The sequence below is a fragment of the Mustela nivalis genome (assembly GCF_964662115.1).
Source record: "Mustela nivalis genome assembly, chromosome: 1".
In the NCBI taxonomy this organism is placed as follows: Eukaryota; Metazoa; Chordata; class Mammalia; order Carnivora; family Mustelidae; genus Mustela; species Mustela nivalis.
In genome coordinates, this window is record NC_139020.1 from 198,310,691 (window position 1) to 198,324,160 (window position 13,470).

The following is a 13,470-nucleotide window of genomic DNA, read 5'->3' on the forward strand; positions in this document are numbered from 1 at the left end:
TGGATTTAGCTGGTACTATCAGAGTGTGTTCCACGGAACAGTGGCCATACAAGGCTCTATGAAAAGGGTCCCTTATTCAAGGAAGTATGTAAAACCTCCCTTGCTGGTTCTTGGAGACTCGCAATACACATTTGCTATTTAAAGAGTCTGATGTGGGGCGCCTGGGTGGCTCAGTGGGTTAAGCCGCTGCCTTCGGCTCAGGTCATGATCTCAGGGTCCTGGGATCGAGCCCCGCATCGGGCTCTCTGCTCAGCAGGGAGCCTGCTTCCTCCTCTCTCTCTGCCTGCCTCTCTGCCTGCTTGTCATCTCTCTCTGTCAAATCAATAAATAAAATCTTAAAAAAAAAAAATAAAGAGTCTGATGAGTCCTTCAGAAAAAGAACCTGTTTCCCTCTGATTATCCCTAATTTCCTCAAGTTTGCCCCATTTTTTCACAGAACTCCTAAGCGTCCCAGAAGGCCTGAAGCAGGCCTTAGAGTCTGGATTTTAGGTGTAAGAAGTTCAGAATAGGTCCAGCCTCAATTCCCTCTAGGGCAGGCACTGCTCAGGGCTGGAAAGGGACAGGTCCAGGAAACTAACCCCCCCAGACTCCCACCTGCAATACCCTCCCACAAGACCTTGCCTAATGCGGCCATTTGTCAACCAGCTAACAGCTAGATGGCGCAAGATAGTCTAACTCAACCAGGATGGGAGGGAGTCTCAGGAACAATTTCACTTCCCAGAGGCCCAGGGATTGAGAAAGACCAGGACGGGGCAATGATACACCACAGGTCCAGCTTGTGGGTCTCCAGCCCCCTCCAGCCACCCGCACAGTGTTTCCTCCCCTCCCTGTATGTTCTGGTCGGGGGAGGAAGGGACACCACCCAGCTAACTGCAAGCTGTAAGAAGAACTCAGTTACTCCCCAGAACCTCTCACTTCCAGAGGGATGACCCCAGGAAAGCTCGCAAAGAAAACCTGGCCCTTTAGAATGAAGCCCTCCCACCACTCTAGAACCTACTATGACTCCCTATTGCTCCAGTGTCCTCCATTCCCTTCCCGCTGCCTCTGATCTAACTCAGGCCTCACCACCTCTACCTGATGGGGAATCCCTGTCTCAAAGTGTATAGCACTCTATAGTTAATCACAGTGGTTAGTGTACATGAGTGTGTGGTTGAAAACCAGTCTCTGTGCTCTGGAGCTGAAATATGTAACACGAAGACAGAGTCTAGGTATAAGGGGAACCAACAGCTTTCTTGCTTTGCTGGGCAAAGGAGGTGGCAGCAGGCTAAGGCCTTTGAAACGGCATGACTGCCTGGAGGCAGGGACTGGGGCATGGGTGGAGGGGGTTGGTTATAGGGAAATATGGGATCTAGCCGGTTTTGACAAGAATTGTGTACGTGCTGCCAACCTCGTTTGTCTTGTCTTCAGGGCTGTACCGGGTTCCTGAAACGAAAGGCCGAGAAAGGGGATGCCTGGCTGGCTCAGTGGGAGGAGCATTTGACCCTTGATCTCAGGGTCCTGAGTTACTAAAAAATTAAAAAAGAAAACTTAAAAAAGAAAAATTGCTCAAGAAGGGAGGAGGGGAGGTCTGCGGAAGAGAGGGAAAAGATTACCTTAAAATCAGGCTTTGCGGGGGGCGCCTGGGTGGCTCAGTGGTTTGGGCTGCTGCCTTTGGCTCGGGTCATGATCTCAGGGTCCTGGGATCGAGTCCCGCGTCGGGCTCCCTGCTCTGCAGGAAGCCTGCTTCCCTCTCTCTCTCTCTCTGCCTGCCTCTCTGCCTACTTGTGATCTCCGTCTTTCAAATAAATAAATAAAATCTTTAAAAAAAAAAAAAATCAGGCTTTGCGGGACGCCTGGGTGGCTCAGTTGGTTAAAGCAGCTGCCTTCGGCTCAGGTCATGATCCCAGCGTCCTGGGATCGAGTCCCACATCGGGCTCCTTGCTCCGCAGGGAGCCTGCTTCTCCCTCTGACTCTGCCTTCCACTCTGTCTGCCTGTGCTCACTTTCGCTCGTGCTCTCTCTCTGACAAATAAATAAAATCTTAAAAAAAAAAAAAAAATCAGGCTTTGCTGGGGGCGCCTGGGTGGCTCAGTGGGTTAAAGCCCCTGCCCTCAGCTCAGGTCATGATCCCAGGGTCCTGGGATTGAGCCTTGCATCGGGCTCTCTGCTTAGCTAAGAGCCTGCTTCCCTTCCTCTCTCTCTCTCTGGCTGCCTCTCTGCCTACTTGTGATCTCTCTCTCTCTCTCTCTCTCTGTCAAATAAATAAATAATAAAATTATAAATAAAAATTAAAAATCAAGCTTTGCTGAAGCATTAGCACAGCCATTTTGATTTTTGTTCAACTCTATGCTTTTAAGCAATTTCAAGTGTAGTGTCACACACTCATTAGGTTACATCAGCACAGGGGCAGCATGGGGGACAGCAAGGGGCAGCAACCCCCTGCTTCTCTCCAGTACACTTCATTTCAAATTTCTGAAGAGTATTGAAACTATTTGTTCTTTCTTGCTAATGCCTCTGTGTGGTAGACTGATCAGGGGTCATTCCTCCCATTTCCTTGAGGGTAAAATTGAGACCAAGAGCGGCCAAGAGGCTGACACATAAGATAAAGGACCAGCTGAGACCAACAACACAGGTTTGAGGATCCAGGCCCTCCCCAACAATTAGGGCGCATTCGTTTTTTTCCCACACACGCTTTGCTTCCATCCCAAGCTGCTCTGACTACAGCCCCCTCTTCTGCCAGCAACACTTGTCAATTCTTTCCCAGAGAATATTCTCCTGGGAAACAAGTGCCCCCTGGCGGCCACCTCAGGTGCTACACCATGACCACCAGGGGGAAGAGTGGTGGAGAAGACCTCCATGTTTTCTGGAGAGAAGGGGACCCTACAGACCTGCCAGCTCCCTAAGTCTAGTCCATATTCCATGGCCGGGGGCGGGGGCGTGGAGACAGCTTCTCAGAGGCCCTTTCTAAACTCACCATTTTCAGGATAACACTCAAATTCTTTTTTTTTTTTTTTAAAGATTTTATTTATTTATTTGACAGAGAGAGAGATCACAAATAGGCAGAGAGACAGACAGAGAGAGAGATGAGGAGAAGCAGGCCCCCTGCTGAGCAGAGAGCCCCATGCGGGACTCGATCCCAGGCCCCTGGGATCATGACCTGAGCCGAAGGTAGAGGCCCAACCCACTGAGCCACCCAGGCACTCCCACACTCAAATTCTTAATCTTCATCCACTCCACACATTTCTCCTCATGCCTCTGGGAACCAGCCAAGAAGAGCTTCTGGCTTACCCAGGAGACCCGAGGCTCTCTCCCTATGCCTGGTTCCCACCCTTGCGGGGCCAAACGGCTCCCCCTATCATGACCTCTCTATACCACCTTTTTATAGGAGCAATTTGAGGTAGGAGGAAAATCTGGAGAATGGTGTCCTGAAAGTCAAATGAAGCAAATGTTTCTAAAAGGGAGTAGTCAACTGTATTCAGTGCTGTAACAGACAGCTTCTGGAAAGTAGGACGAAGTGTAGGAATTGGTCACCAGATTCAGCAAAATGAGGGTTCCCTGGAGAACTTGCCAAACACCATTTCCACAGAGTACAGAGGGTGAATGTCTGATCGGAGTGGGTTTAAGACAAAATGAGAACAGGGAAATTAGAGACAACTTTTTTGAGTTTAACTGTGAAGGGAAAGACTATAGCTGTGGGGGAAGTGGCATGAAGGGCAGGTTTTATTTCATATATATATATGAAATATATATATATATAATTTAATAATAATTTTTATTATTAACAATAAACATTTCAGGGGCACCTGGCTGGCTCAGTCCATGGAGCATGTGACTCTTGACCTCAGGGTTGTAGGTCTGAGCCCTATGTTGGGTGTAGAAATTACTCAAAAATAAATCTTAAAAAAAACAAAACAAGACAAAACAAGCAGCACCTGGGTGGCTCAGTCAGTTAAACGTCTGCCTTGGGCTCAGGTCAGGATCTCACAGTCCTAGAACTGAGCCCAGCATTCTGGGGCAGGGGTGGAGGGATGCGGGGGGTCCCTGCTCAGCGGGGAACCTACTTCTCCCTCTCCCTCTGCCCCTCCCCCTTCATGCTCGCTCTCTCTCAAATAAATAAAATCTTTTAAAAAAGAAAATTAAAAATAAATTAAGAAATATACCAATCACGTAGAAACATGAACCAACCGTGAGTGTGCAGCTCCGTGAGTTTCCACAGGGTGAACACATTCATGCCACCAGCACCCAGACCAAGAAACCATAGTATCCACTCCCCAAAGTTCTCCTTACAGTCCCTTCTAGTTACCACCCCACCCCATAGATGACCAGTACACTCACTTCTATCACCAAAGATTAAAAAGCAGGAGTTCCGGATACCTGGGTGACTCAGTTGCTTGAGTGACTGCCTTCAGCTCAGATCATGATCCTGGAGTCCCGGGATTGGGTCCTCCATCAGGCTCCCTGCTCAGTAGGGGGTCTGCTTCTCCCTCTGACCTTTCCCCTCTCACACCGTATCTCATTCTCCCTCAACTAAATAAAATCTTTAAAAAAAAAAAAAAAAGAATTCCATTTTATAAAACTTTATGTCAGTAGAATCAAACAGCATGTCCTCTTCTGCATCTGGCTTATTTTCCACCCGGATTTGATTCCTCCATAGTATGGGTAATTTTCTTCTTCTCGTTGCTGTATGAAAGAACCTCGATCTGCCCATACTATTGTTGATAGGCATTTGGGTTGTTCTCTGTTTGGGGCTAAAATGAATAATGAAGCTATGAACATTTGTTTAAATGTTTTGGTGCACTTATGAACCACAATGTACCTTTTGTGCCATCTCTAACCTTTCTAGAGCTTTCCTGTGGCTACTTCCTTACCTCCCGCCTCTCTCACCCACTCAACATGACTAAGACCTCCATCTGGCCACCTTCCCTGACTCCCTTCAGGGCCTGTCCCAACCATGGACAGGCCTGTCCCTCCCTTGTGGTTCCTTCCCCAGTTCTACCTCCATAGAGGCCTCTCCTGCTACACCCCATCTTCCATGGTGACACTCCTAAGACCCAGTTTCCAAAATCACTTTTTGCACTTCCTCAACAGACTTACCATCCTCATGCTAATGAATCCCAAACCTCTCTCCTGAGTGCCAAGCCCACATAGCACACAAGCACAAAATGGAACTTAACCAAATTCCTCCAAGACTATGCTGCCTAGTGTTGAAATAATGTTACCATCCACCCAGTTGCTTAAGTCATTGCAGAGGATTCATTCCAGACTGCTTCCTCCCCCTGAGCCCCTCAACTCTGTCATCAAGATCCCACGAGCCCTACGTTCCTCCCAAGGTCACTCCCCTCCTCTTATTCCTAAGGCCCCTACCTTGGTTCAGGATCTCACCTTTCCTCACGTGGCACTGTTCCACCCGCCCCCACCTAGCAGGCCTTTGCACTCTCCCCCCACTGACCCACTTGCAACAATTCTAATCCCATTATCCCCCACCCTCCACCCCTTGCACGGGCTGGCCGCAGACCCAACCCTTCCGCAAACTCCAAGTCCTTCAAGAGAGGACTCCTTCCTCCCTCATGGGTCCCTCTCAACTACCCCCATTCTAAGACTTGCCTGGGGCAACTCCAAAGTAGTTCCCAAAAAGTGCTGTTCTCGGGGCGCCTGGGTGGCTCAGTGGGTTGGGCCGCTGCCTTCGGCTCAGGTCGTGATCCCACGGTCCTGGGATCGAGCCCCACGTCCGGCTCTCTGCTCAGGCGGGGAGCCTGCTTCCTCTTCTCCCTCTCTGCCTGCCTCTCTGCCTGCTTGTCATCTCTCTCTGTCAAATAAATAAAATTTTAAAAAAATCTTAAAAAAAAAAAAAGTGCTGTTCTCACCTAGCTTCAGGGGGCTCTTCTCCCTAGAAAGCACCCCACCTCGCCTGACACTAAATTCCCCTTTTCCAGGGACCTCCAGCCTTCAAGCTTCAGTGGCTTGAATCTTGTTTGGGAAGTACCCCACTTCCTCCAGCCTTCCCCATCTCCACCTCCTCCCCTCCTCCAGGTTGCACCAACCACAAAGGCAACCATTATCGTGGTGATGACTACATTATTAGAATTATCATTCTGTGAGATTGCATTTGGCAGATGGAAGCCTGGAGGGTAGGGATGGTGGCATTTTTATTTCCAACCTTCCTGGTTTGTCCTAGGGACCAATAACTATTTGTTGGAAGAATGAATACAAGAATAGGGTTTGTTTGTTTGTTTGTTTTTAAGATTTTCATTTATTTATTTGTCAGATGGAGAGAGAGAGTTCAAGCAGGGAGGGCTGCCGGCAGAGAAACAGCTGAGCAGGGAGCCCGATGGGGAACTTGATCCTGAGACCCTGGGATCATGACCTGAGTCAAAGGTAGACACTTTAACTGACTGAACCACTCAGGTGTTCCAAGAATAGGGATATTGAACCAAGTATGAAACTCCCTAGACAGGAGCAGAGGGAAGAAACTCTTCATATTTAAGAGAAGAAAATGCTTGAAAATAGTGGACTGGTCAGGGGAGGTCACCCCAGACCCATGGGGAACTGTGACAAGCAGGGAGGCCTAAATAGTGTCGGGTTTCTGGAGGGCCAGGACGGTCATGGCTGGTGCTGGAGTGCTTTGAGGGAAAAAGGAGATGGAGCAGGAGAGGAAGGTGCCTCGGGGTGAAGGATCTGGTGTCCTGAGCCAAAGGTTTTGCTTCAGCCCATCACCCATTGCTTTTCAAACTATAGGTTGAAAGCCAACATAACGTTAACTTTTGCTTTTTTTTTTATTTAAAGAATTTATTTATTTATTTGACAGAGAGATAGCACAAGCAGGCAGAGAGGCAGGCAGAGGGAAAGGGAGAAGCAGGCTCTCTGCTGGTCAGGGAGCCCAATGCGGGACTCAATCCCAGGACCCTGGAATCATGACCTCAGCTGAAGGCAGCCACTTACCTGACTGAGCCACCCAGGCACCCAATTTTGTTTGTTTTTGTTTCTTTAGATAAAGAAAGAGGGTGGGGAGGGGTAAAGGAAGAGAGAGAATCCTAAGCAGCCTCCACGCCCAGCACATAGCTAGAGCTCCAAACCCTGAGATCAGGACTTGAGCCAAAGTCAAGAGTCCGTGCATGCTTAATCCACTGAGCCACCCAGGCACCCCCTCATTACCAGGTCTTTTTAAGTGACATAAGATAAAATAGAAAAGACTATGTTGCATGAAGTATGAATAAACGATGTATTGGAAAGTTTTTGAAATGTATGTTCTGGGTCACGGGTCCAAAAGGTATGAGAGCCCCTGCTTTAAGCAATGTGGGGGGTACAGGCAGGGCTTTGAGCAGAGAAAGAGGGAAGAAGAGATCAGATTTGCATTTAGAAAACTCACTTAGGGCCAGGACTTGGGAGTCCTCTTAGATCAGGGCAGCAGCGAGGAGAAAGAAGATACAGTGCCCTTTCCTGCCAAGGGCCCTGGGGAGGGTCAGAAGCTTGGAAGGAAAGAGATGAGATCTTAAGGCAAGTAGAGCTGAGTTGCCAGTGGACCATTTCTAGGTGTACTCAATTGAGGGGCTGGAACTCAGGAGGGAGATTCTGGCTGGAGACAGGAACTTGGGATCTCTGCAGGGACAAGGCTCAAGAAGTAGCAGGAGTGGGTGACACTGTTGAGGAAATGGATGGGAACCTACTAGAAAACACTGTCATTCGAGAGCGGACATTTAGCCATGAGACAAGACGTCGCCCGTGCTCAGAATATCATCCATCAAAACTGATTTTCCAGCACAGTATACTAAGAATACAGATTACGTATCAAAATAATGTGTGTGGGGGTGCCTGGGTGGCTCAGTGGGTTAAAGTCTCTGCCTTCGGCTCAGGTCATCATCCCAGGGTCCTGGGATGAAGCCCCACATCGGGGTTTCTTCTTGGCAGGGAGCCTGCTTCCCTCTCTCTCTCTGCCTGCCTCTCTGCCTACTTGTGATTTCTCTCTGTCAAATAAATAAAAATAAATAAATAAATAGATAGATAAATAAATAAATAAATGTGTGTGATCTCTGGTCCTCGATGTCCTTAAAATCCAAACAGTTCAACGGTTCCCCAAACTGGCTGTGTATCAGAGGCTGTCTATCTAATTCAGAGAGCCTTCTGATCACACAGATTCCAGGCAGAGCCCACGCTAAAATTGTGACATCAAAAACCCAAGGGAGGGGCGCCTGGGTGGCTCAGTGGGTTAAGCCTCTGCCTTCGGCTCAGGTCATGATCCCAGGGTCCTGGGATGGAGCCCCACATCGGGGTCTCTGCTTGGCAGGAAGCCTGCTTCCCTCTCTCTCTCTCTCTCTGCCTGCCTCTCTGCCTACTTGTGATCTCTCTCTGTCAAATAAATAAATAAAATCTTAAAAAAAAAAAAATCCAAGGGAGACTAGAGCGTTGCTATTTTCAGAAGAGTTCCCGAACTCGGTAGTCATCAGAAATGAAACTGAGGGGGCGCCTGGGTGGCTCAGTGGGTTAAAACCTCTGCCTTCGTCTCAGGTCACAATACAATCCCAGAGTTCTGGGATTGAGCCTGCATCAGGCTCTCTGCTTGGCAAGGACCCTGCTTCCTCCTCTCTCTCTCTCTCTCTGCCTGCCTCTCTGTTTACTTGTGTTCTCTGTCAAATAAATAAAATCTTTTAAAAATTTTTAAAAAGAAGTTTAAAAAAAAAAGAAAGAAAGAAAGAAAAGAAACCGAGGAGGGCAGCTGGGTGGCTCAGTAGGTTAAGCACCTGTCTTCAGCTCAGATCATGATTTTAGGAGTCCTGGGATTGAGTCCCATGTCAGGCTCCCTGCTCAGCCTTTTCCTCTGCCTTTCTTCCCTCCCCCAATCACATACACATGCTCTCTCAGATGAATAAATAAAATCTTTAAAGAAAGGAAGGAAGGAAGGAAGGAAGGAAAAGAAAGAAAGAAAGAGAAAGAAACTGACGAACTCTATCTGTTATTGAGCCAACTCCAAGATAGACCAAGTGAAAAAAGAAATGTCCAGGACAGTGTTTATAACATGTTGCTGACCATGAAAAATCAAAAGTCTATGTGGAAGAGAAGGTACTAGCTGTTAGCATAGACACAGACTCTAGGAAACACAAAAAAGCTGACCACGGTGGCAACCAACAGGGAAGACAACAGTGTAGCTGGCACGGGGTGAGGAGATTTACTCTAGGCTTTTTTGGTATCATATGAATTTGTACCAGACCATTAGATTATCTACTCAATAAATAAATATCAGACAATTGTGCTGTAGAACCAGAATTTGGGAGCCTCTGAATGCAGGGACTCCGGCTCACCTTGACAGCATCTAAGATACTGGTTACACTGGTCCCCCTCCTTAATTTAAACCAAAACCTGATAGCCTCTGGGTGGAGTCTCATGCTGCCTCCCATAACCAGGCTGAATCAACCCAAACCTGCCACCAGCACAGGTGGGTGAAAGAAGAATGAACATACGCAAAACATGAAATCAGAAAAGAAACACTTCTTTTGTCCCAGAAATTAAGTCTGATACAGTGATGGGAAATTATGCAGATTTGTTTGTTTGTTTTTAACAAGGGGACTCCCTTCCCCAAGAAAATGGACAAGGCACTGCCCTACCTAATGCAGATTTAAAAGCCAAGTTTTTGTGGTTGCCAAGGAGTGGAACCCTGCCGGGGTAGCTCACTATTTGAGAGACACAGCTGTGGTCCACCTGAGTCATCACTCACAGCTGTGGTCCACCTGAGTCATCACTCACAGCTGTGGTCCACCTGAGTCATCACTCACAGGTACAATGCGGGCCTCCTTCCCCACTCTGCATTCCCTCCCACCTCGTTCAAGTCACCACCTTCTCACGGTGGGACCTTGTGATCCCCCCCAAACTGGTCTCCCCAGCTCTCCCACTGCTGCTCTGAAATCAGTTCCCCCCTCTGCAGCCAAGGTTATCTACTTAACATGTAAATGTAAACCTTGCTTTGTTTCCCATAGCCTTTGAGACAAAGTCCGAGTTCCAGAATGTGGTCCCCAAGCCCTTGCAGAGTCTGGGCCCTCCCCAGCCTCCTCTTCTCCCACTGTTCTCTGCTGTGCACCAGCGACTCCATGAGCCTCTGAGCCTTTGCTTAGGGCATCTCCCTCTGGCCAGAACACTCTCTTCTACCTCCTAAGGATTTATCCTTCTGGACATTTCCTGAGAGACATACCAGATCAGATCAGATTCCCTTATTAAACACTCAGATGGAGGGGCACCTGGGTGGCTCAGTGGGTTAAAGCCTCTGCCTCTGGCTCTGGCTCAGGCCATGATCCCAGGATCCTGGGATCGAGCCCCACATCATCGGGCTCTCTGCTGGGCAGGGAGCCTGCTTCCTTTCCTCTCTCTCTGTCTGCCTCTCTCTCTACTTGTGGTCTCTGTCTATCATATAAATAAATAAAATAAAATAAAATTTAAACACTCAGATCGGGGTGCCAGGGTGGCTCAGCAGTTAAATGTCTGCCTTTGACCCAGGTCACGATCCCAGAGTCCTGGAATCGAGCCCCGCATCAGGATCCCCGCTTGGTGGGAATCTGCTTCTCCCTCTACCTCTGGCGCTGCATGTGCTCTCTCACTCGTTCTGGGCGCTCTCTCTCTCTCTCTCTCTCAAATAAATAAATAAAATCTTAAAAAAAAAAAAATTCAGGGGAGCCTGGGTGGCTCAGTGGGTTAAAGCCTCTGCCTTTGGCTCGGGTTGGGGTCCTGGGGTCCTGGAATCGAGCCCCGTGTCGGGCTCTCTGCTGGGCGGGGAGCCTGCTTCCCTTCCTCTTTCTCTGCCTGCCTCTCTGCCTGCTTGTGATCTCTCTCTCTATCAAGTAAATAAATACAATCTTAAAAAAAATTCAAAGCATTCATACTTTTTCTTTTTTTCTTCTTCCTCTTCCCCTCCCCCTCCACATAGGGGTTACACTTTTTCTTTGTAACATGTAATTCAATCTGTATGTTCTGAGGAGTACCAGGCACTGGCTGGTACTATACGAGGGGGAGAAAAAGGCTGGGTCTTTATCCTTTAAAGTTTGTAGTCATTTTGGCGGGGAGACTCACCCTGATCCAATAATCACAGAATCAAATGTAAACATATGGTGCCTGGAATGTGGATGATAACAGAGGAATAGATTAGTTAGGATGTCTGAGGGTAGAGCTTTCCTGGAAAGGGTGGATATTTGCTGAGTGAAGGGACTATGGAGGTAAGAAGGGCATTTCAGGCTAGTATCCAGGAAAACACTGACTCTGTTTGGATATAGCAAATTGGTAAGCTCTTAATAGAGACTGAATGAATGAGCAAAAAATTGACTTGCCCCAAAGCAAAATCATATTAGAACTCAGACCTCCCAGCTCAGTGCATGGTTCTCACTGTCCCCCAGTGGTCCTCTGGGATTTCAGAGAGCATGCCCAAGTGAATGGGGGGAAATGGTTTGGTGAAACTATGCTTTTCCTTCTGCTGCCATTTTGCATTTCAGACATTACGTTTTTAATCCAGTACTTGGACTTGCTAGCTCAGGTGTTTCCACATGTTAGTCTTCTTGGGCTGATCCCATTCGGGGAATGTCTACTCAAGCAAGGAGGGAGAACTTTCTTTTTTTAAAAGATTCTATTTATTTATTTATTCATGAGAGAGAGAGAGAGAGAGCGCGCACAAGCAGAGGAAGCAGCAGCCCCAGGGAGAAGCAGGCTCCCTGCTTAGCAGGGAGCACCATGAGAGACTTGATCCCAGGACCTCAGAATCTGGGCCCGAGCCAAAAGTAGACACTTAACTGTCTTAACTGACTGATCCCCCAAGGTATCCCCAGGAGGGAGAGCTCTCAATTCCTTTATTTGACTCTGAAACGAATACTGATTGTATGTTTACAATGCACACACACGCAAAAAATTTAAAATGTTAAAAAAAAAACGTTTAAAATCTTGACAGTTGTGTCCTCGATGACGGTAAAATTACAGGTGTTTTAAATTGTGCTTATCTGTATTTTCTAAAGGCTATAATTATTTTGTATTATTTGTGTAATACAAATCTTTGAAAGCAAAAGATTTTCAAAGAAACACTTAATTGAATGTATTTAATGGTTGGCCCTAAGCAGAGGTAATGGTCATAATCTCCAGCAGACACCTAAAATAACTATAAAATCCCAATAAGCAGAGTGTCTGCTCTAAGCATGCTGTCTACAGACAAGTCCTCTTGCTGCCTGATCACTGTACCTATGCCCCTTTTATAAAACCATTCAATCTAGGACCTGCCACTGAGGCAGGAGATATAAAAATAAATACGGTCACCTCCAAAATGGGTGGAGGTGACCCCACAGTGTTGTAAGGATTAAATGAATTAGTACAGATAAACACTTGGAACAGTGTCTGGCACATAAACACTATATAAGTGTTGGCTATTATTGTATTTATGGCATTGCTATCTTGGAGCACCCAAAAGGGTAAGAAAGGGTAGAAACGAAGGAAATGATTCTGAAAAAATACAGTGTGAACTTAAAATGTAGGTAAGCAATGAATGCGGAGTCCAGCAGCCTGTATAGTAGGATTCAAGTCTGTGTGGTCAGTTCGTGACCAGCACCGCAAGAGTGTGACGTGCTTCGCTTTGGGGGCCTGGAGTTCAAGACGCAGAGTCCAGTCCTTGGGTCATTCAGTTACAAAATTGGGGCCTGGAGGCCCCGGGGAAGAAAGGGGCCTACAGTACCTCATGGTTATAGGTCAGACCAAGGCTGGGCTCGGGCCGGCCCCCAGTGGCCGGGACGGCTCTCTCCAGGCTCATGTCCTCTCCGTGTGTGGACCTCCCGGAAGGGGCCCTGCAGCGGTGCCCACAGTGGGTAGGAAGGTGCCTGGACGGCCGTGCGGGCTGCGAACTACGCTTCCCAGCATGCAACGGGGCAAGAGAGGTCTCGCCGCTCTACCCGCGTCTCGCAGGTTCCGCTGGGAGTTTTCATTGACCTCTGAGCCCCCTCATTTGGATCTGCTCCGGCCTTCTCTAGGCCCCGCCCCTTAGGGAGAGCGGGTGACCTCGCCGAGCCACGAGAGCCTCTTCCTTCTTCTCCTCTCATTGGCCCAGCGTAGCTGCCATTCGGGTGCGAGGAGGAGAAGTTGCTTGCTGATTGGTGGATTCCGTTTGGCGCCAACTAGGAAAGGGGGGCGGGGCAGCGGAGGTCCCTAGTGAGAAGCTATTACCGCGAAAGGCCACCTCAGCAGCGACAGCCCGGAAGGGAGGTGAAGGTCCACTTGTTGCTCCGCGACCCCGGGTTCGGGCAAAAAAAAAAAAGAGAGAGAAAAGCGAAGACAGTGTGAGCCCAGGCCGTTGCCTTGTGGCCCTGGCCGCTCTCTCTTCTCGACCGGACGCGTTTGTTTGGATTTAATCTTCAGGTTGCCGGCGCCCGCCCGCCCGCTGGCCTCGCGGGGTGCGGGGGAATCACCCGTGCATGTCGCTGGCGCCTGCCGGGTTTGGACACCCGCCCGTCCGCGCCGCTTGCCCGCGGCAGCCGCGTCCCTGAAC